This window comes from Biomphalaria glabrata, chromosome 5, assembly GCF_947242115.1.
Source record: "Biomphalaria glabrata chromosome 5, xgBioGlab47.1, whole genome shotgun sequence".
NCBI classification, from domain to species: domain Eukaryota; kingdom Metazoa; phylum Mollusca; class Gastropoda; family Planorbidae; genus Biomphalaria; species Biomphalaria glabrata.
The window spans coordinates 51,339,463-51,360,982 of record NC_074715.1 but is presented as its reverse complement, the minus strand read 5'-3'; the positions used below and the strand labels follow the sequence as shown (position 1 = coordinate 51,360,982).

The 21,520-nt window shown below is 34.0% G+C and overlaps 1 protein-coding gene across 1 annotated transcript in view; it reads left to right on the top strand.

The window, feature by feature from the left end:
• The first annotated feature begins 520 nt into the window (after window positions 1–520).
• LOC129926477 (trissin receptor-like) overlaps window positions 521–21,520 on the top strand; it is an 84,375-nt gene continuing 63,375 nt past the window's right edge. Inside the window, exon 1 of the mRNA XM_056030717.1 lies at window positions 521–764. The gene's annotated coding sequence lies outside the window, so the exon portion shown is untranslated. The remainder of the gene's footprint in view (window positions 765–21,520) is intronic.

The window sequence follows — 21,520 nt, the reverse complement described above, 5'->3', positions numbered from 1 at the left end:
AGGACTTTTTTTTATTATTTACAAGACAACACAAGCAAGGACGACTACTCTAGCATAAATACTGAAAACCATATTTGAATTCTTTTTGATATATATATTATTTTTTATAACTATCCCAGAATGCATGGTTTGCTTTAAGTCCCGATTATAAGCTATCAACGTAGAAAACTTGGACACTTCAACCTCTGTTAATATTCTATTATCTTTCGGAAACTAAAGTCATTACAACAAAGTAGCCGCTGGTCAGGGAGCAGTGCAATCAATCTGCTCTGGGGAAACATAATGTGGGTCCCTGGTCTGGTAACCCTTCTCCAAAGTTTAAAGTTTTGTTCTAAAAAGATATAGGCTAATTGAAGACAAAAAATAATGAAAAGTAAAGGGGAGAGAAGGCGAAGGATTAAAAAAGGGATTTAAAGAAGGAACGAGATTGAGAGAATGAGTGAGTGAAAGAGAGAGAGAGAGAGAGAGTGAGAGATTGAGGGAATATTACGCCGTTCAACGACTCACTCGCGTGTTCGTCTGTCTTCAGAATGATCTCATTGTGACAAAAATGTCTCAGGGGGAGAGTTGTGGTTCTTTTTTTTTCTGTTCACTATGGATACCTTGTGACTCTGTCCTACAACTTTGTTACGGACACTTGTAGTTGTTGTTTCCTTCTTACAACTTTGTTACGGACACTTAAAGTTTTTGTTTTCATCTTACAACTTCCTTTGATCTACTAGTAATCAGTTACGTTTTCCATCCACCTAAATCTCTACTGAAAGGTAATTGATTGTACCATAGTTTGAATTAGAAAATAAACTAACCAATATTTTTAGCGGCCCCCGAAAGGGGAAAAGACGCTTTTAATATTGTGTGAAATGTCTGTCCGTCCGTCCCGTTTACATCTTGTAAACTAGAAAATCCGACATCAAAATATTATAGTCCATTCAAAGTTCTGATGCAACGGCTACTTTTTTCTACTCGAAAAGCGAAAAATCTAATTTTTTTAATAATTTATGCAAGCAGTTTTTTTTTCATAAAAATACACCACTTTTACAACTATTCACTATTAATAGTAACAGACACATGGAGGCTCCTTAGTAGGTGAGACACTACCGACGGTGATATAAATCCTTTTTATACACATTATCTGGTTTTTTTTTACATGTTTTTTTTTCTTCACTGACTAGTTAATTGTATTACTGTAATATAAACAATATTATGGGCGTTGATCAAGACTGAAAAGTCTTGTTGGTGCGCATAGTGCTAGCTCTGGTTGAAATAGTTGACTGTATGGATCAAATGGTCCCAAGGGTAAAAATCTGATAGTGCTTCCTGAAAAGAATCTTGGATATAATTTATTTTCTATAAAAAAAAACAACAACAGAATCTGGCGCACAATGGGCATAGCGAACAAGATGAAGAAGAATTGCATAGACAAATCTAGGTAATTTCTGGGAGTTTGTGAAATTACTATCTTAAGAGAACATGTAATCCGAATCAAGCTTCTTCCAGACATAATATGTAAATGTCCCCACAAATGCAAAACGAGCCAGATATTGCTAGATAATTTCCCCAATGTTAAGGCTACGTTGTCTTGTATAATGACGGTGTACTAATTAAACCATTCTCCGAGTTTGGCAGAAATTCGGGTTTCTGAATCTGAACTCAATTCAGTAACACTTTTACGTACACCGGACTGTTGACACAGCTTATTATCAACTTCAGCAGCTCACTAGGAAGTACGTCATCACCAAAAGAACCAAAACTAGCCTTAAGCGCCGTCTAGACGGTTTTGGTTTAATTTTTAAAAATTATTGAAACTAGAGACATTGACTGATACAAATGAAAAATCTTCTACTGAATCTGAAGCAGACGGTTTCTTAGTTACTATGCAACCTTCATTTTTCTCACCTTGGAATTTTGGTGGCTGTATTAGCTAAAATATATTGACATGTAAGAACTACCTTCAAAATCATGGATTTCCAATTCAGGACTGCGCACTTTTAAACTTAAAAAAAATTAAACTAATAGTCGGGACGATATCGCTGAAGCCAGTGTTACCTTCGCTGTAATCATGTGCACAGATGGAGATTATCAGAACCTCACAGACGTTTTGGTAACAAGAAAAAGGATGACAGGCGAAAAAGGTAAAGAGTCTGTAGTAACACACAGGAAAGAACTACGGATAGAAATTTATTCTTCCTTGAACGGGATATTTGAAAATATCACCCGATATGAGCAATATCATGATGTGGCAAGCATGAAGTTTTACCGCTATCTCAACAGTTTTGGGTCTAGATGAAAAGACGATGAAAATTTTGTGACTTAATAATTTGACATTCATGTTTAAAAAAAGGTATCCGTAAAATTATTGATAATTTGCAATCAAGAAAGGGCGTAAGATTTATTTGTAATATATTTTTTTGTTAAATTGTTTGTTTGTTTTTTTGGCGAAGTAGCAATACTTTAACAACGAAAACACATTAGTTCGGGGGGAAAAAAAACGACGTTTCTCTGCTTTATGCCTTTTCTTTGAGGGGGGGGGGGAGGGCATCATCAAGAGCTGCCGCACTAGGCATCATGTACCCTAGCTACGCCACTGCTATGCACACACACACACACACAGACGCACACACACACACACACACGACCAGCGCTTTATGAATCATTTTTCTGTGTACCTCGCGTTGATGACAAGTGACCTTGAAACACCCTTGGTTAAATGCGGGATACAGGAGTTTTTAAATCTTTCTGATCCAGCCTTAATGTACGTCCAGATCTGGTATAACTGTGGCTTACTATTAATTATTCCTTAGGGATTTTACTTAAGACCTGGTAGTGACTATACGGTATAAAAAAAATGTCTTTATCTTTTTATGAGGTTGAGCTTTTGCATTAGTAATTTATGGTTTTACGTATTTATTTATTTACAGTCGTCTTATCTTATCTTATAAAGTACAGACGTTACTTCAATAAAGAAGATGATTACGTCCTAGGCGTCATGCATCTAGAGCAGTGATTCCCAAAGTGGTCTATAGAGACCCCCAGGGGTCTACGAAGACTTTCAAGGGGTCTACGAAAGTGAAAAAACAAATTGGGGGTCTATGAGATGTCCAAGGGGGTCTATGATAATAGATTTCATATAAGCAGGTCGTGACTTTAATTTTTGCATCCCATTAATGTAATTCTTCACACTATATATAATTTGTAACTTAGTTAATCATTTAAATATTTATCCTGCTATTCGAACGAAAGATTGTTGTATATAATTTCAATACTTATTAAAATAACTTAATTTTGTCTTCATGTAAATAATGTTTAACAAAAAGAAATGTAGACTGTCTAGCGTTGATTATATAAAGTTGTACATTCTTTCCTTGTCAACCAAGCGGTTACCGATTGCCTTTTTTATGACGATATGAAACTAATTACGATTGAGGATCATCTGCGACAATATCACCCTGATAAAAAGATATAATTTGAAAAACTTTTGAACATTCAAAGATAAAGTTCAGAATATACCCACAAAATCTCTATTCAACATCATGTAGAGAAGATGGTGGTTTATGAGTCTTACAATATCTGTTCACTTATAGCAAAATAAAGGTGTGGTGGTAGTGGTTAAGCGCTTGGCTTCCGTAATTGGGGTCCTGGGTTCGAATCTCTGTGAATTTTGAATTTCAGAATTTTCAGGGCTCTCTGAGTCCACCCATCTCTAATGGGTTCCTGACTTATGTTAGTAAAAGTAAAGGCGGTTGGTCGTTGTTCTGCCCACATCACCCTGCTCGTTAACCGTTGGCCAAAGAAACAGATGACCATAACACCATCACAATGTCTGAAAGGGGAAATTTACTTATTTATGGCAAAATGCGGAAAAACACCATAGGTAAAACATTGATTTTTACCAGCCGTTGTAGTTTTAAAACCTGTTTTACACAAACCCACATCTGATATTATTAAAAGAATTTCTTTAAGCAACAATACAGTTCAAGGTTGCTTCGGTGGCATAAGTTATAAAATTAAAAGCTTCATATGTAATTCTTTGCAAACGACATATATAAGTTTGGGCTCAGCAGCGTCACAGGTTCTGACAGGATGTAGTGGTGTGTGCTGCAAACTGCATTATGGTCGCCGGCTCCTTATTTTTCCTCAGGTTAACCCACAAAACCTTTCCCATGTTTGAGTTGCAAGACAGGAGAGTTTTGAATTCAGTTTTACTTCTGCTAGGTGGGTAGCCATCCAAGACTAATGAGCCCTTCATGCGCGAAGCTTACTGGTTTAGGCGACAGTCACTCACCTTCGCTCTTTCTCCCGATAATGATAACATCTTCTCGCTGTCTCAATATTTGAGCAACTCTACGTCAACAAATACACGAGAAACTGCTTTTTGCGAAAACTCTTACAATGATACTTAAGGCCATTGTGTTTGGAGATTCCACCAATACATAAAGCTATTTTAATTGGTTTTGAATTTTATCAATAAAAAGAGAGATCTCTAAAATCTCTAATATGTAGCTTTAAATTACTTTTTCACTTTTCAACTCTCTACAGATAGAAATTAGGAGGCGTTTTGGCTGAGCGGTAAAGTGCTTGGCTTCTGAACCGGGGGTCCCAAGTTTGAATCCTGTTGAAGACTTGGATTTTTAATTTCGGGATATTTTGGGCCCCTCTAAGGCCACCCAGCTCTAATGGGTACCTGACATTAGTTGGGGAAAGTAAAGGCTGTTGGTCGTTGTGCTGGCCACATGACACCCTCGATAATCGTAGGCCACAGAAACAGATGACCTTTACATCATCTGCTCTACAGACCACAAGGTCTGAGAGGGGAACTTTACTTTACTTTTTCTACAGATAGAAATTAGTTTTAAAAATGTTGAATTTACAAAAATTTGAAAGTTAAGCAGGGGGTCTACCGAAAACCAGAAAACATGGCAAGGGGTCTACGAGACAAAAAAGTTTGGGAACCACTGATCTAGAGTCTAGACACTTAAATTCTGCCAAGTCATACGTCACGTTTTGGCGCGAGGCGTTTTGGCGCTGGGGACGTTTTGGCGCTGGGGACGTTTTGGCGCTGGGGACGTTTTGGTGCTGGGGACGTTTAGGTGCTGTTTACCAACTGTCCCCGTCTCCGGCGGTGGGTTTTTTAATGGGGGGGGGGGGGAGAGTCTGGCCTTTGTAAGAGTTATCTTTTCAGGTTAATAGATTTACAAAATCTAGTTCATTTTTTTTCCCCACGTTGCAAACAAGGCGGGATAATGTCGTGTAGATCGTATTAGTTAGGATCAACTTGTCGCCCTTTATAGACTACACAGTGAAGAGATTGCTACTATCTCGATGGTAGAATGAATTATCTCTGTAAAGTTAATGAAACAGATGTACATTGTTCTCTGATAAAAGTTTAACCTATACACCGTAGTTATAACAAATTATAATATGTATGTCCATTAAATTAGTATTTAGGAATAATTATACTTTCGTGTGGTAGAAACTCTAGGTTGGGTTTTTAACAACTAAATTTATGATTTTGAGTTACAACTAGTTGGTAGGGCATACATTTGGTACTAATTGTGACGATCGCATTGCTTATATACTTAGTTGGTTTAAACAAGGTTTAAAGTTGGGAGTATATCTATGTTGATTTTGTTTTTCTCTAGGGGGTTATTGTGTTTAGAAGTTTAAATGTGAATGGATTGTTCGCTTATAGGAAGCTGCCCGAATCTTTAGAAATAGCTTCTGTAGTTAAATAAATCTAATATTACTTATTTCCCAGTTCGATTACGCAAAAGAAAATCAAATCGCACCATAAATTTTCCCCCATAAAACTTCATTTAAGTTTTTCAAAATATGTTAAAATAAATAAAAGCTAATATCCCGTTCATGGTAGAACTGTTTCTCAGATTAATAAAGTAAAAGTTCCTTCACCAGGATTCGATCCCGGGACCCTCGGCTCAGAAGCCGAGCGCTTACAACTAAGCCACAGCGCCATAAAAAAGAACTAAAACAAATATGAGTTCCTATCCTTTCCATGTTAGAATAATTTCTTAGACTATATAATGTAGACCTTCATTCATTTGTTTTAACCATGGAACTATACTAATGGAACACCAGCTTCGAGATTTTATGATCAGAGTGCCGTCGCGCATCTTTTTTTCGCGCACCATACCATTTTGAAAAATCGATGAGGATGCCAAAGAAGAAATTTACTCCGAGAGCCACTTGGATTGACCTTCATTGAGAGTAAAAATTCCCCACACTATATTTTATTAGATCTGTAAAAACTTTATCCATTTTCTGACTATCTGATAAAATAGATACAATTTCCCTGAATAATGGATCGTCACAAAAGATTTTTTTTTAAGGCCACTTCGTTAAAATAGGTGTTTCCAGTACTTCCTCATTTGGGTATTTAACACAAAATCTGGAACTTTTTTTATGTACATGTCATTATTATCATCTGTCCCGCGCAACCAATTAACCATCCACTTTTCCCGGTCACCAATGTTCTTAACATGATATCAAGAGAGAGAGGTTGGTCCATTATTTGCGTAGTCCAGCCAGCTTTTTTTTGACAACTTTTTTCGTTCTCTCTCATGAAGGATATTTTTTAAAAATTAGTCTTACAAAATACAATTCCTAACTAACTCATGCAGTTATCGTCTTTTCACAGTATTGAGGGGTCATCCTTTTTGCTAGCCAGAATGTTAATTGGCAAAAGTAAAAAATTCATTTGTTTAATTTTTTAAAGTAAATATTCATAACTATATCTTTTATATAATAATATTTTTTTAAAATAATAATCTTTTATATAGACATGCTTTAATAGATCTAATAAATGATTAACTCGGACCTACCAATATGGGTATATAAATACTTAAATCTGGGTATTTAAAATTTTGAATGCGAATTTTTAAAAAACCGTACTTATATATAGATTTAGATCTAGATCTCTTGTTTAATATCTACAGAATAATCTATTATCTAGATCTACAACACTTAGACTAAGGTCTAGATTTATTTAACGATTTAAAAAAAAATCAATAGATCTAATATCGTCATGAGATCTACTCTATTTTCTCTAGATCTAGACCATACATGAGATCAATATGAATATTTATAGATCTAATAACTAGATCTATCGATCATCTAGTGACTAGTCTACTCTAGTCTATGTCTATACTATCGCTATACAGTCTGGGTATACTGGCTATAATATAGTTAGTATAGTTAATACTTATTAATATTTGATCTGGAATAAATGTAACCTAACACAACTACACCAAGCTGCACTAAACTTTCAACAAACATTCTTATTAGAAAAAGACATTAACCAACCAGTCGATGACCTCTGGAATTTCATTAAAAACCATCTTAAAAGCATAATAGAAAATCATATACCAACTAAATACACATCAAACAAAATAAATAAATGCTGGTTTAATAATAGACTAAAGAAGCTTTGTAAACAGAAGGAAAACCTCTATAGAAAATTTAAAGAAACTAATGCAGAAAGAGTTTACAAAAAGTATATAAAAATTAAACACTTAACCCAAAAAGTAAGCAGACAGCTGCAGAGTGAATACATAAACAATGTAATATCTAAAGATAACAACAAAAACCTATGGTCATACATTAAGTCTAAGAAAATGGAAACAACAGGCGTAGCGCCATTAAAAGATGAACATAACATAATACATAATGATAATGAAACTAAAGCAAACATTCTAAACAAATACTTTGCATCAGCATTCTCAGCCCCAGGAGACAAAGACATATTACTGAATTTGAACCAAGTAGACAACATAGAAGATATAGTAGTACAAGAAAATGGAATTCAAAAACTATTAGCCAACACCAAACCAAATAAAGCTTCTGGACCTGATGGTATTCCAGCTAGATTACTCAAAGAACTAAGTAATGAGCTAGCCCCAGTGTTCAAAATACTCTTTCAGGCTTCACTTAACCAGGGCAGAGTACCAAAGGACTGGAAAGAAGCTAATGTCACCCCCCTATTTAAAAAAGGAGAAAAATCTGACCCAGGGAACTACAGACCAGTATCACTTACCAGCATCACATGTAAAATCCTAGAACACATAATATGTAGCAACATCATAAACCACTTAGACAAACATAATGTCCTCACACCATACCAACATGGCTTTAGGAAATATAGATCATGTGAAACACAACTAATAGGACTAATTGATGATTTTTCAAAAGGTTTAGATAATAGTGAACAAATAGATGCTATCTTACTAGATTTTTCTAAGGCTTTTGACAAAGTTCACCACCATAGTTTGCTTAAAAAATTAAAATATTTCGGCATTAATGGTCCACTGCATCAGTGGATTAAAGACTTTCTGATAGGGAGAGAACAAACTGTAATAATAAATGGCTCTAAATCAACACCGATAACAGTAAACTCAGGTGTACCTCAAGGTACAGTCTTGGGTCCACTACTATTTTTAATTTACATAAATGATTTACCAAATTGCATTAGTTCAGGAACAAAAGTCAGATTATTTGCAGACGATTGCATAATATATAGAACAATAAAAACAACACAAGACACAGATATTTTACAAAGAGAATTAGATGAATTACAGAAATGGGAATCAAATTGGAGCATGTCTTTTCACCCAGAAAAATGTCAGTTGTTAAGAGTAACAAAAAAACTAAAACAAATTAATTCCACTTATCTTATTCATGGCAAACCAGTATCACAGACTAAAAACGCAAAATACCTAGGTGTTATAATAAATGAAAAACTATCATGGAATCCACATATTGATGAAACTACAAAAAATCAAACAAAGCATTAGGATTTATTAAAAGAAATTTCTATAAATCAAATAAGAACATAAAACTAAAATGTTACTTAACCTTGGTTAGGCCAATAATAGAATATGCATCCTCCGTTTGGGACCCCTCAACTCAAGAAAACATTAAGAAACTGGAACAGACACAAAATAGAGCAGTGAGATTCATAACAAACGAATATTCACATTTGACTAGAGTAACACCTTTAGTAAAATCACTAAATTTAGAAAGCCTTCAGGACAGAAGGCTCAAAAGTAAAGTAGCAATCATACATAAAACACTGAACCATAATCTTCAAATACAAAAACAAAATTTAATAAAATACTCTGAAAGACACAAAGATAAAGGCACATTCCTCGTCCCATATGCTAGGACAAATTTGTACAAATACTCCTTCTTCCCTAGTGCTATTAGAGCATGGAATGGGTTGCCTGAGCTAGCCAGGAAAACCAGTGACTTGGCAGAATTTAAGTCATTGGTTAATATGCATGACTAAATGCATGACGCGTAGGACGTAATCATCTTCTTTTTTGAAGTAACGTCTGTATTATATAAGATAAGATAATAATACTTTTCAATAGTACGTCTATCAATTCTATCTAAATTGACTAAATCTAGACTTTACTTTCACATCACATTCACACGATTATTGATACAGACAGTGTGAATGAAACAAATGCAGTGGTTATAGATCTAGTAGTTATACTCAGAATACTGATTATATAAATACTTATAGTGACGATACTACTTATAATCTACCAGTTGATAATCATCATCATCATAGATAATAATCTACATCTATAATCATAGTGCCCTTTTTTTAGTCAATATAGTCAAGTCAAGATAGTGGAACGTTAACTTGAAGGTTTAATACAATACTGTATATAAGTAGAGTAGAGTCTATGAGTTAGTATAAGATCTAATTATTTTGTTACTTTGTATGTGACAGTATGTCAATGTCTCAATTAAAATAATTAATATCATCAGCCATATCATTTTAAATGTTTAAAAAGTAGACAGATTTTTATTATATTATAAATAGATAGATTAGATCTACACATATAATTTTACAAACTTTAGAAATGATTGATTTTATTTTTAATTGATCAGCCTTCTAGACTAGATCTAGCATCTCTAGCTAGACTCTAACCTGTAGATTGTAGATCTTGGAATTGGATCGAAATTCACCTTCCTAAATTGTCTCTTAAAGTCTGTCTAAGCTGATTTGAGAGGCCCAACGAGGCAGGAGTCAATATTAGTACTCTGTCTCTTGATCTATCTAGTAGGCCTACTAAGCTAGTGCATTAGCCATAGTCTAGTCAAATCTTCACAACTAGTCTTCTAGATCTAAGCTTCTAGAATAATTAGATCTAGATCCAGTTTAGATTTAGAATTTAAAAGTATTTTACTACCTAAAATACTAAATCTATTGATCTAAATTCTAGATATATAGATCCAGTTTAGATTTGGAATATAAAAATATTCACTAGCTAAAATTCTAAATCTACTGATCTATACTTTATATGTTGGATATTATATGACATCTACAAAAATTATTATTAAGATATAATTATAGATTCTAGACTAGTTATATATGTACATAAATATATAAATAAAAAAAGTTTATGCAGGCCTAGGTCCCATAAATTTATAATTGATCCAGATCTATCAGTAAAAGTTACCTTCGATTGGCAGTTTTACCCAATCTAATCTATACAAGACAATTTATAATCCATGCCTTGCCTACACCCCATATACATTAAATAATAGTTTCCGTTCCATGCCATGCCCAGACCCATGAGTTCATGAAATAATAAACGATGTGGTGTCAAGTTGGATCTATCCCCTGAAATTCAGTACTTTAATATAAAACTCACATATCTAGTTAATTATTTGCTATGACACTCTAATAAACTTGGACTTGTGTGATACATATATGTTTCTTATAAGATTTAATTAATGAAGTTTTGGTGCATTTTAACCAGTAATAAGGCTACAAAAGTATCATCAGGTGTATTCTAACCATTGGTATTTTTCCTGGCAACATTTCTATTCTAGTCTGTGATGAATTATAAATAAAAAAAAAATGTTTGTAATGTTTCAGTTATTAACAAGTAGAACCATGGCAACCAGTTCTGATGATGTACCAGAATGGCTCAAGGATCATACTTATACTATTTCTACTCTCTGGGCAGACATTAATAATATTGGCATCCATTCAATATTTAATGTAAGTACTACTATACAATTTTTATTTTAGTTATCTAATAGATGTTTTATGAATTGTGTGATTTTCATGGTCAAGCAACATCCAAATATCTTGGATGGAATTTAACATTTTTCTCTAGTTTTTTTTTAATTTTTATTTATAACACTCTTAAGCACATTCATCTTTCATGAATGCCTAATATACCTTGGCTGTTGTGCAGGCCATTCCTTTACAATAAGCTGTTAGATGAAATTAGGCAAAATTGTCTGATAATTTGTATGTTTGATACAACGTTTTCAATTTAATAATATTATTTTTTAATTTTAATGTTTTCAAAAGAAATTAGCCAATATGCCTAATTGTATAATTACAGTTATGTTTGGAAATGCAAGAAAAAGGCATGCATTCCTGAAAAGTCAATGATTGGTTGCACCTCTTAAAGGTAAGGTACTGCATTTTTTCCCTATGCACTTTTCTTATAAGCTGAAGTACTTGTATTTTTGAAAAACTAGTTTTCCATGAAAATGTAAATCATAATATATGTTATAGTTGCTTTTAGATGAGTTCAATGTGCATCAAATTAACTGAATATCTGCCTTCACCTATAGTAATAATTCATAACTATTAAGGTCAGGGCCATGTCTACATATTAAGGCAGTAGCCCATTTTAGGTATAGACTATTTTTAGAATGGCAAAATTATGTAATTATACTTAATAATATATATGTTTAGCATGGTCAACACATATGTCATACATATTTTTTTATTTTTTAAAAATCTTTTTATTTATTTTTATAACTAGATAACTTTCTGTTATGAGAAAAGATGAGAGTCTTGGACTATTGCATAGCACCACCAGAAAGGAAAATCCCATCATGTTGCAAAATAAAAGTCTTGGACCAATTTTAATTAACGTTAAATTATACTGTAAGCTCAAATACATATTTATGTATATCCTGTTATTTAGCCAACAGGTTTGGATTTAGTATTTCTTTAAACCTGCTTGATATTGTACTTGAAAACTATTAATCTGAGCCCCATTAAAACAAGAGGGAGTGCAGTGGATGAGTAGTAAAGCACTTGGCTTCTGAACTGAGGGTTCCTGGGTTCGATTAAGACTGGTATTTTCAATTTCAGAATCCTTAAGGCTACTCTTGAGTCCACCAAGCTCTAATGGATACATGGCAATAGTAAGGAATAAGTAAAGGCGGTTTGGGGATCCATGGCTGAATGGTTAAGTCATGGGTTTGAATCTCTGTGAAGACTCAGATTAAAAATTTTTGGGTGCCCCTGAGTCCACCTAACTCTAATGGGTACCAGACTTCGTTTTGGAAAGTAAAGATGGTTGGTTGTTGTGCTGGCCACATGATGCACTGACCAAAGAATCAAATGACCTTAACATCATCTGCCCTATAGATTGTGAGGTCTGAAATGGGATTTTTTTTCAAAAGGTGGTTGGTTGTTGTGCTGGGTACATAACACCCTCCCAACCATGGGGCACAGAAACTGATAAACTTTATATCATCTGCCCTATAGATTGCAAGATATATAAGGGAAATTTTACTTTTTTAAAATTAAAATAAGAATCTAACATTCTCCTTAAAACTAAAACCTGGTGCGAAGCTTTAAAATGTTGGCAAAAAAAAAGCAACATCAATTAAATATTCTTAATTCCCTTTGCAAAACTTATTGAGAAGAACATGCATGTTGTTCCCTCATAAGTTTCTTGACAGAGGAAATGTTGTTTATATTAGATTTGAATTAAGCAAATTAAGAAAAAAATTATAATCATTATTTCAATTGGTTGTATCTAAACCTTATGATTTATTTTTCAGTTATAAGTATATTGAAATGAATGGATAATCATGAAATTTGTTAAATAATTGCTGCTATCATTCCATTGACTAAAGAACCATACTTTTTTTTTTTAATTAATTTCAAAATGATTTTTTTCAAGCATAGTGTTCACATAGATCTTGAGTGAAATTTTTTTTTTATTTGACTAATGCTTCAATTTTATTGTATCATATTAGTTTTTTTATTTTTATTACCCAGAATATTTTAAAAATGAGTACACTATTTTCATGTAATAATGTAACTTGGTATTCACACATCAAAATACGCTATAATCTTTAGGCCATATAGATTTGTATAAATTAACTTGTTTAAATACATTGTAAATGTATATTGTTTGGATAAGAATAAAGTTTTACTGTAGACAATTATTGTTCAAGATTTGTTGATGCTCCTGCTTAATCAATTATATATATACAGGTCATTAGTTTTAACACACTACTGGCACAAGAAAAACTGGTCGCCCCCACTTCCATTACATAGATGTAATAAAACGTGACCTCAAATCAGTGAACATCAATACTGACAATTGGGAAGACATAGCTCTAGACCGCACCAGATGGAGAGAGACAGTGACCAAGAAAGCTATGGACAGTGAAAGTACATGGGTCTCAGCTCAGGAAGAAAAACGTACAATCCGAAAAACGGCCAGCTCCTCTAACAGCGAGGCAAAAGCCACCTTAACCTGCGCTATCTGGACAGGAGTGTCTCTCCAAAATAGGGCTCCACAGCCACATGAGGAAGTGTGCTCTGAGATGAACCATAGTCGTTCTACGACTGAAGGAGGCCAATGATGATGATGATGATACAGGTCATTAGTTTTAACACGTCTGATAATAAATGACAGTACAAGTTATTGAATGAAAATTTGTCATTATTTCAGCTGCTTTAGGCCTACATCAATGTGAGGTACCAGTACTTTGATTGTGTCATATAACAATTTAAAGCAACATTTTGAAATGAATAGTCTGTAGAATTGACAGTAAATACATTTAAGTGATGGGCTGTGATCTGCATGAATTGAGAGCTGATCATGTATTGAATTTGTGTTTTTTGGTCTTTACTTCAAGTAAATGTTAATGAACAATTAATTTTTAATGAATAAATAATTTAAAAATAAATACAAAGAAACCATAAACATCTACTTTAGTTTAATAATTTTTTTTTCATCAGAACAGAATTTCCAACTTTGCATTCTTAGAATAAAATATAATTTATTTAGAGTAGAGTCAGAACACAAAATAATAGTTTTGAAATTAAGTAAATTAAGCTAAGGTGTGATCTCTTCTAAACATTTGTATATAGACTACACACAATTTAATTATTATTTTTTATCAAATTGCAGGAACTAGTACATACATGTACTTATGCATATTTGACAATAAAAAACCTTAGTCAATGAAATAGTAATACTAGTAAATGAGATAAAAGTAAACTAAATATCATCAATGCTATTGAAGCCACACTTGTTTCTTTTTATCTTGTTTGGTGGATTGCAATTAAAGTTGCTATTAATTTTACTGATCGTCTTAGCTGAAATGCCAGTGTCGTCTCTTTGAATCCTAAGCTTATTTTCTGGAAGTCCAGATATTTGGAGTCTCATTTTAAAAACTTATACTTTCCGAAATGGCCTTCCGATAGGCAAAACCTATTTGCCTAACATGTCATATGCACATAAAGAGGTACCACAGAAATGCTTTAAAGACAAGCTTAGGCGCCAACTTGCTTTAACTGACATAGAATAAGAGAGCACCTGGTTGCATACAGCTTCAGAACGAGACAGCTGGAGGTCACTTACAAAGGTGTGGAATACACCAATGAAAATTAATTGCCGAGGATAGACGGTAAAAAGAAAAAAACAACTGATTCTACCACAGGTGGACAATGGTTATGCCTGTGCTCAGAGTGGCATAATATGTAGGTCACAGCTGGGGCTGAGTAGCCACTGGAAACATAGCATTCCTCATAAGTCTTTGAATCAAAGACAAGCCTATCATTTTTGTAGCATATTATAGTTTGTAGCTTCTGTAAATGCATGAAATGCCATCACAAATGACACAAGTCCTCTGTGAGTTTGATGGATTATAAATATCTTACTTCTTTGCCTTATATTAAATGGTCCTTCTGTCTGTTCCACTAGGTACTTGCGTTTATCTAAATATCATTGATATATCGTAACATGTCAGCAAAATAAAAACTAGAATCTCTGCAACTGGTTTACAAGTCAGAAGTCATCAATAACACTTGTCATTTAAAAAAAAAAACAATTTAGATTAGTCAAATTAGTGACTGATTATTTGATTCATTTAGGCCTATAATTTTTTTAAAACGTGAATATATAATGATCCTTTACACTTTGTGACTTTACTAGTAGATCTATACTTTGGAGTAGACTTGTTTGTTGAGCTAAAGTCGGAAGTACACATTGAGTTTTACTGTGATCTAGTAATCATCTAGTCAAATGTAGTGATCTACTAGACTAGAGATCTAGATCTAGAAGTAGAGTCTAGTAGTAGAGTCAGTAGAGAGAGTATCTGTCATATCGTGATCAGTATAGGTGGCTGAAGTTTTATAAATCTATTCCATGACAAAAACCCTGGCTAGATTTAGATCTACTGGTCTAGACATCTAGATCTAACTAGAATTAAACTAGAAAATTAGAATTAGAGAAGTAGCTTTCTGAATCTAGAACTAGAATCTATATATTACTAATATTAGATCTAGTTGCGTCAAACGCTTAATTTTTGGTTGTTGTTTTTAATAAATGCACATAAAATACATTGTATTTTGGCAATAAAAATACCCAGTTGGTAGTCAAGTAATTCTAATAATTGATTAAAGAATGACTCCATCAGCATTTGTTTATTTACATCTGTATCATATGACTTATTATTTATACTTATTTTATACCATTCGTCCAAGAAAATCTAGCTCTAGATCTATTTCATTTTAGATTAGGCTATAGTTTTTTGTTTTTTTTTTGTTTGTCATTTTATTTAGGCTACAATATTACCAGGATTAACTTTTGCTTTGTTTCCCACGAGCGTTAAATATGCCTATAGCCTAGTCGTTTGGATAATAATTTAAAAAAAAACGATTAGAAATGCGTAGCTTGGAGTGTCAAAACTGTATTAGGCCTCCTATTTTTATTTCGTGCAATTTAGTATATCGTAACAAATACGCATTTAGCGGAACGGTAGACAGGTCTTCATCCAGATTTAGTGTAAATAAACCAAACACAGAAACACTGAAATATTGTATTTTCGGAATTTAGATTCTATTTTTTGGAAAAAAAGTGGCATTTTATAGGGTGATCGAAAAAAATAACTTTTGTGACGATATCTTATACAGGGGAATTTGATCTATTTTATCACATAGTCAGAAAATGGATAAAGTTTTTACAGATCTAATAAAATATAGAGTAAGGAAGTTTTACTCTCAATGCAGGCCAATCCAAGTGACTCTCGGAGTAAATTTCTTCTTGGCATCATCATCGATTTTTCAAAATGGTATGGTGCGCGAAAAAAGATGCGCGACGGCACTTCAACTCTCTTTGTCTTTGTAAAAAACTCGAAGATGGTGTTCCATGAGTATAGTTCCATGTTTTAACTAACAGCTGATATTGAAGTCCTTCGAAGATCGATTCTGCAAAGATGTAGTCCTAGCTGTGATGGACGGGGCCTCATCTGAAGAATGGAAGACTCTCTCTGATCTCTAAACGACTCTTTTATGACCAATTAAGGGGAAGGAAGCGATTTTTATCTCATCTTTATTTTATGAAATACAGAAGTTATTTTTTAAAAAAAGAAGATGATTACGTCCTACGCGTGTTCCAAGGTCAATCTAGTCAAGCATGTTAATAAACCGGCAAATTTAACCATATCTGTGAATGGTGAAGGAGTTATTTCCCTTGTTGCTATCAAACAAAATAATGGATTACCAGTAATTAACAGACCAATTGGTTAATTTTTTATGGATCAATGTCTCGTGTATGCCAATGAAAAATTTTGCAAAGTTTCAACCTGATCCTAGAATGGGTGTGGGAGAAATAACGTGTACAAACCTTTTACCAGAAAGACAGAATACGTTAATAGAAGCTTTGCAATTAGAATGCTATTTAATCTTGTCAGACCAATATGCTTCTTTTGCTTGGGATACCTTCACGCAATAAAAAATATATAAAAACTTAAACTAGAACGCAATACTAAAAATTGTAAGGTATTAAAATAAAATCAAACAAGATTATATATGAAGACATTTTATGCGATTATGAGTTTATAACAGTAATTTGAAATTATGATGTTTATGATGATATATATTTAATGTATTAATATTGCAGCAATAGAAATGATTAAAATTAATAATATTTTATTGTAAATATTTATGTTATAATTTACGTTTTGGGGTCTATGCATAATTCGTTTCTCTGTTATTTTAACGTTTAATTGAAAGAAAAAGGACCAAAAAAAAAAAAGACCTTAGTGTTTGGAATATCTTAATTGTCACACGGCAAGTTTTGACCTCATTCTGACATCAATACTACTTCCGGGAACTCACGACATTTTTTTTTTTGGGTTCTTCCGTTGACTCTTCAGAAATTTTGACTTCAACAACTGAGCTTGGCAGGAAGTAGACTTTGTCCTGGCGTTGTCCACAGTATTACTAGGACGACAGAACATTGAAGAATGTAGCCGTGGACGAATTTTCTGCTTGGAATCGGCTACAATGAATCTCTATCGCGTATTGAATCAAAAAGCCATTGCTATGCTTATATCAGTATGGTACAATGTTTGTACACTTTATTTCTCCCATTTGCCATTCTTGGACCAAAAATAAGATTGTACAGAATTATTGACTGTACCTAACAAAACACGAGTCAATTTTAAAAAATTCCAGTTAGGTGATTAATTAGTGGTAATTATTTTGTTTGATATCAAAAAGGAAAAAAAATACTATAGTATTTATCGATATGGTTTTAAAATGTGCAGTTCTCCACATTAAACAAGGTTGTTTTTTGTTGTTTTTTTTTTTTGCTTGATTATGCTGTGAACTCAAAACAGAAGAATTTAATATACTAAACCTATGAGGCATAACTTTAACTATAATGATTTTTTAAACACAAGCGAATAGTTGTGCAGAATAATTACATGCTTTAACTCAGATAAGTCATTAGTTTTCCTTGCTGAACTAAAAATGGCGCTCTGTTTTATCTAACTTATAAACGACAAGAGGTATCTATCCCTCTATTATTCTAGCCTTGATTAAGCTCTTTGGAGACTTAAAGTCAACTAAGTCATTGATTTTTCAGGCTATTTCAGGAAGCCAATGCAATGCTCTAATGACACTAGGAAATAATTAGTACTAATATGTCTTCTTCCTGGAGATTCTCAAAGTTTACTAAGAAATTACTGTTGGAAAAGGCAAATATTCATTTGTTAGATAACTCAATGCTTTGTTTTTTAGCGGCCCCCAAAAGGGGAAAAGACGCTATTAGTTTTGAGTGGCCTGTCCGTCTCAGAAACCAGAAGAGAAAATAAAAAATCGGACATCATGATATTTTGGATCATTCAAAGTTCCGAAAGTGAACCATCTAATTTTTAAAATTATATATGCAAGCAGAGTTTTCAAAAAATTACACCACTTTTCAATGAAAAACTTCAGTGGGTGTAGCTTTTTTTGTTTTTAAAAAGTCATGAACTTCTTCATTAATAACTCAAGCTTCATTCATAGATTCGCACATTGGTAAAAAAAAATTTGCATCTAAGGTCACAATGGTAAAAGTATCAGTGTTTGTTTTATTTTACATGTTTCGGATGTTCCTTCAGAGTTGAAGATAATTACTTCCTAGTCCAAACCTCCCGGAGATGAAAAACCGGGATGAAGTGACCTGGGATGAATATAACGAGATGAAGTGACCGGGGATGAAGTTAGCTGGGATGAAGTGACCGGGGATGAAGTGACCGGGGATGAAGTTAGCTGGGATGAAGTGACCGGGGATGAAGTTAGCTGGGATGAAGTGACCGGGGATGAAGTGACCGGGGATGAAGTTATCTGGGATGAAGTGACCGGGGATGAAGTGACCGGGGATGAAGTTAGCTGGGATGAAGTGACCGGGGATGAAGTTAGCTGGGATGAAGTGACCGGGGATGAAGTGACCGGGGATGAAGTGACCGGGGATGAGGTGAACGGGGATGAAGTGACCGTGGATGAAGTGACCGCGGATGAAGTGACCGTGGATGAATGGACCGAGGATGAACTGACAGGGAACCTCTAAAAGAAGCCGGAGAGGTGGGGAAAGAGAGGTAGGTGCGCACTTAAGAAGTAAAGATGGTTGAAAGCACCCTAGCTCGGCAGAGCCATTTTTCCCCCATGATTGGCATGTGTCCCGCTTTCCATCAGCAATTGTCTGGTCACCTCAGGACTCTGTAACCCCACTCTAGCAAACAGACCAATAACGTCACAAGAAATAAACATAGAATTCGTCCTAGGTACAACCACTGGCGGATCCGGGGGGGGGCGATCACTCGGCGGACGAATTTTAGTATAGAATTCACACAATTTGTATACGAATTTATTACTTATGTTAATAATATATTTCAACCTATTTTTAGATTTTTTCGCCCCCCCCTCGGGAGAGGGCGGTGGCATCAATCCCCCCCCCCAACCCATAAACTTTCGAGTGGGGGGGGGCGGTCCAATAAATTTGTAGAAATCACAGAATCAATTAAATATCTATATGATTAACACTTGTTATTGGTGTTTTAACCGATCTTTATATTATGTCGTTCCCCCTGTTGTCCGATTGGGTGGGGTGGGGGGCTAATACATCTACTGCCATCCCTACCTAAAACCCTTTGAGTGGGGGAGGCGGTCCTACTTTTATTGGGAAATCATAGTTTGTAAACAAAATTCGTTGAATATCTATATAATATAAGCTACTTATTGATATGTGAACCCATTTGTATATTATGTAGCACACACACTCTAATCTCAAATGTTATCATTAGTAAATATAAAATGAAAAAGGGTTGTACCAGGTGGAAGGGGCGATACATGCAATCGCCTTCCGCCCATCGGACAATCCAATCCTTTTTCGTTTTGAATTATAGTGTAGAAATTACAAAATTATTTTTAAAAATCTGTCACTAATATACTTTATATAAGCTATAAAATAAATTCTTATATCGAGTCGCACAACCCCAATTCTTTAATGCCAAATGCAATCATTAACAGAAATTATAAAAAGGAGCGAGGATTAATCGTTTTCATTCTACATCCCCTCCCCTTTCCAGACGAAAACATGATGTTTTAAAACAAAATAGTCAAATAAGGCGACAGAGTTTATGTAATTTCACATAAATTTATCATAATTTTCTAAAGAAAGACTTTGCTTTGGAAAATTTAGAATTCATACGAAATTTTTCAGAATAAGAGTAACAATCGAGATGAGTTCGGAACCCAAATAGATAGGCACATTTTTCTAACCTTTACTCAATCTGCAATTTTTCTAGTTAAATAAATTTGGGAATATAGCTCATAATTTATGTCTCAATCCTAAAAATGGAAACAAATTTAGAGTTCAGTCTAATTGGTCCACTTAATTTCTCCTCCCACTTCCGAAACTTTTCGTTAGAGCTTTGAATTATAGTTCTGTAACAAAACAAAGTAACAAACATGCTTATTGAACAAAATGTATCACTTACAAATGAACTTTAAAAAAAAATTATTATTCTAATTTTTTTTTTTTTTCGTCGGCGATCTTCAAAGCCAAATCTGAATATGTGGGGTATCTTCAAATTGTTTTACTTGCAATGTAGAAAGGGCCTTTCTAATTCATATTAGAATATTTTTTCAAGTAAAACATTATTGAAAAGATCATTTTTTAATATGATGAATAATGAACTGTAGATGTCAGGAGAATGCGTTTCAGCAATGAAAAATGCAGGAAACGCTTTTGGCCTTGCCCCGATCCCCACTGATTGAAATGAGCTGTAAATGTCAGTAGAATGCATTTCTACAGTGACGAATGCAAAAAAAAAACGTTTTTTGCGTCTTGGCTTAGCCCCGAACCCCATTAAGCGTTCCCCCAGACCCCCAAACCATCAAGAGAAAAGGCTCAACATGTCTGAGTTTTTTTTTTCTTCGCAGAAAGTTGAGAAACACTGCTTTTTTTTTTTTCTCACACACACACATATATATATATTTATTTATTTATTTATGCTGTACGCACGTTTATGCACAGGGTTTGGGTTTACTGGGGGTTAGGGTTAGGGTTTGAAAAAAAATCACCCCCCCCCCCACACACACACACTCCAAAGTTCTGGATCCGTGGTTACAACCCAGATTCTTCCAACTGGCTATTAACACTACTACATTCAATACAGTCATTATAACGTTTTTTTTTTAATAAGATGTCACTCTATGACTGTCATTTCTTTTCAACAGCATAGAGAACAAGATTTGAAATTACTTTAGAATAAGAAACAGAATCAATGCCAAGCACAGGCTGAAGCGAGTCAAAAGACTTGTTCATCTTGATTCAGTTTCTAGAAATCGGGTTTGAAGTGAGTCGTAAGAGGATGTCATGGTCATTCATATCCAAAATTACATTTATTTTTAGTCGCATTCACCAGTAATGTCCATCATTTGGAGCGG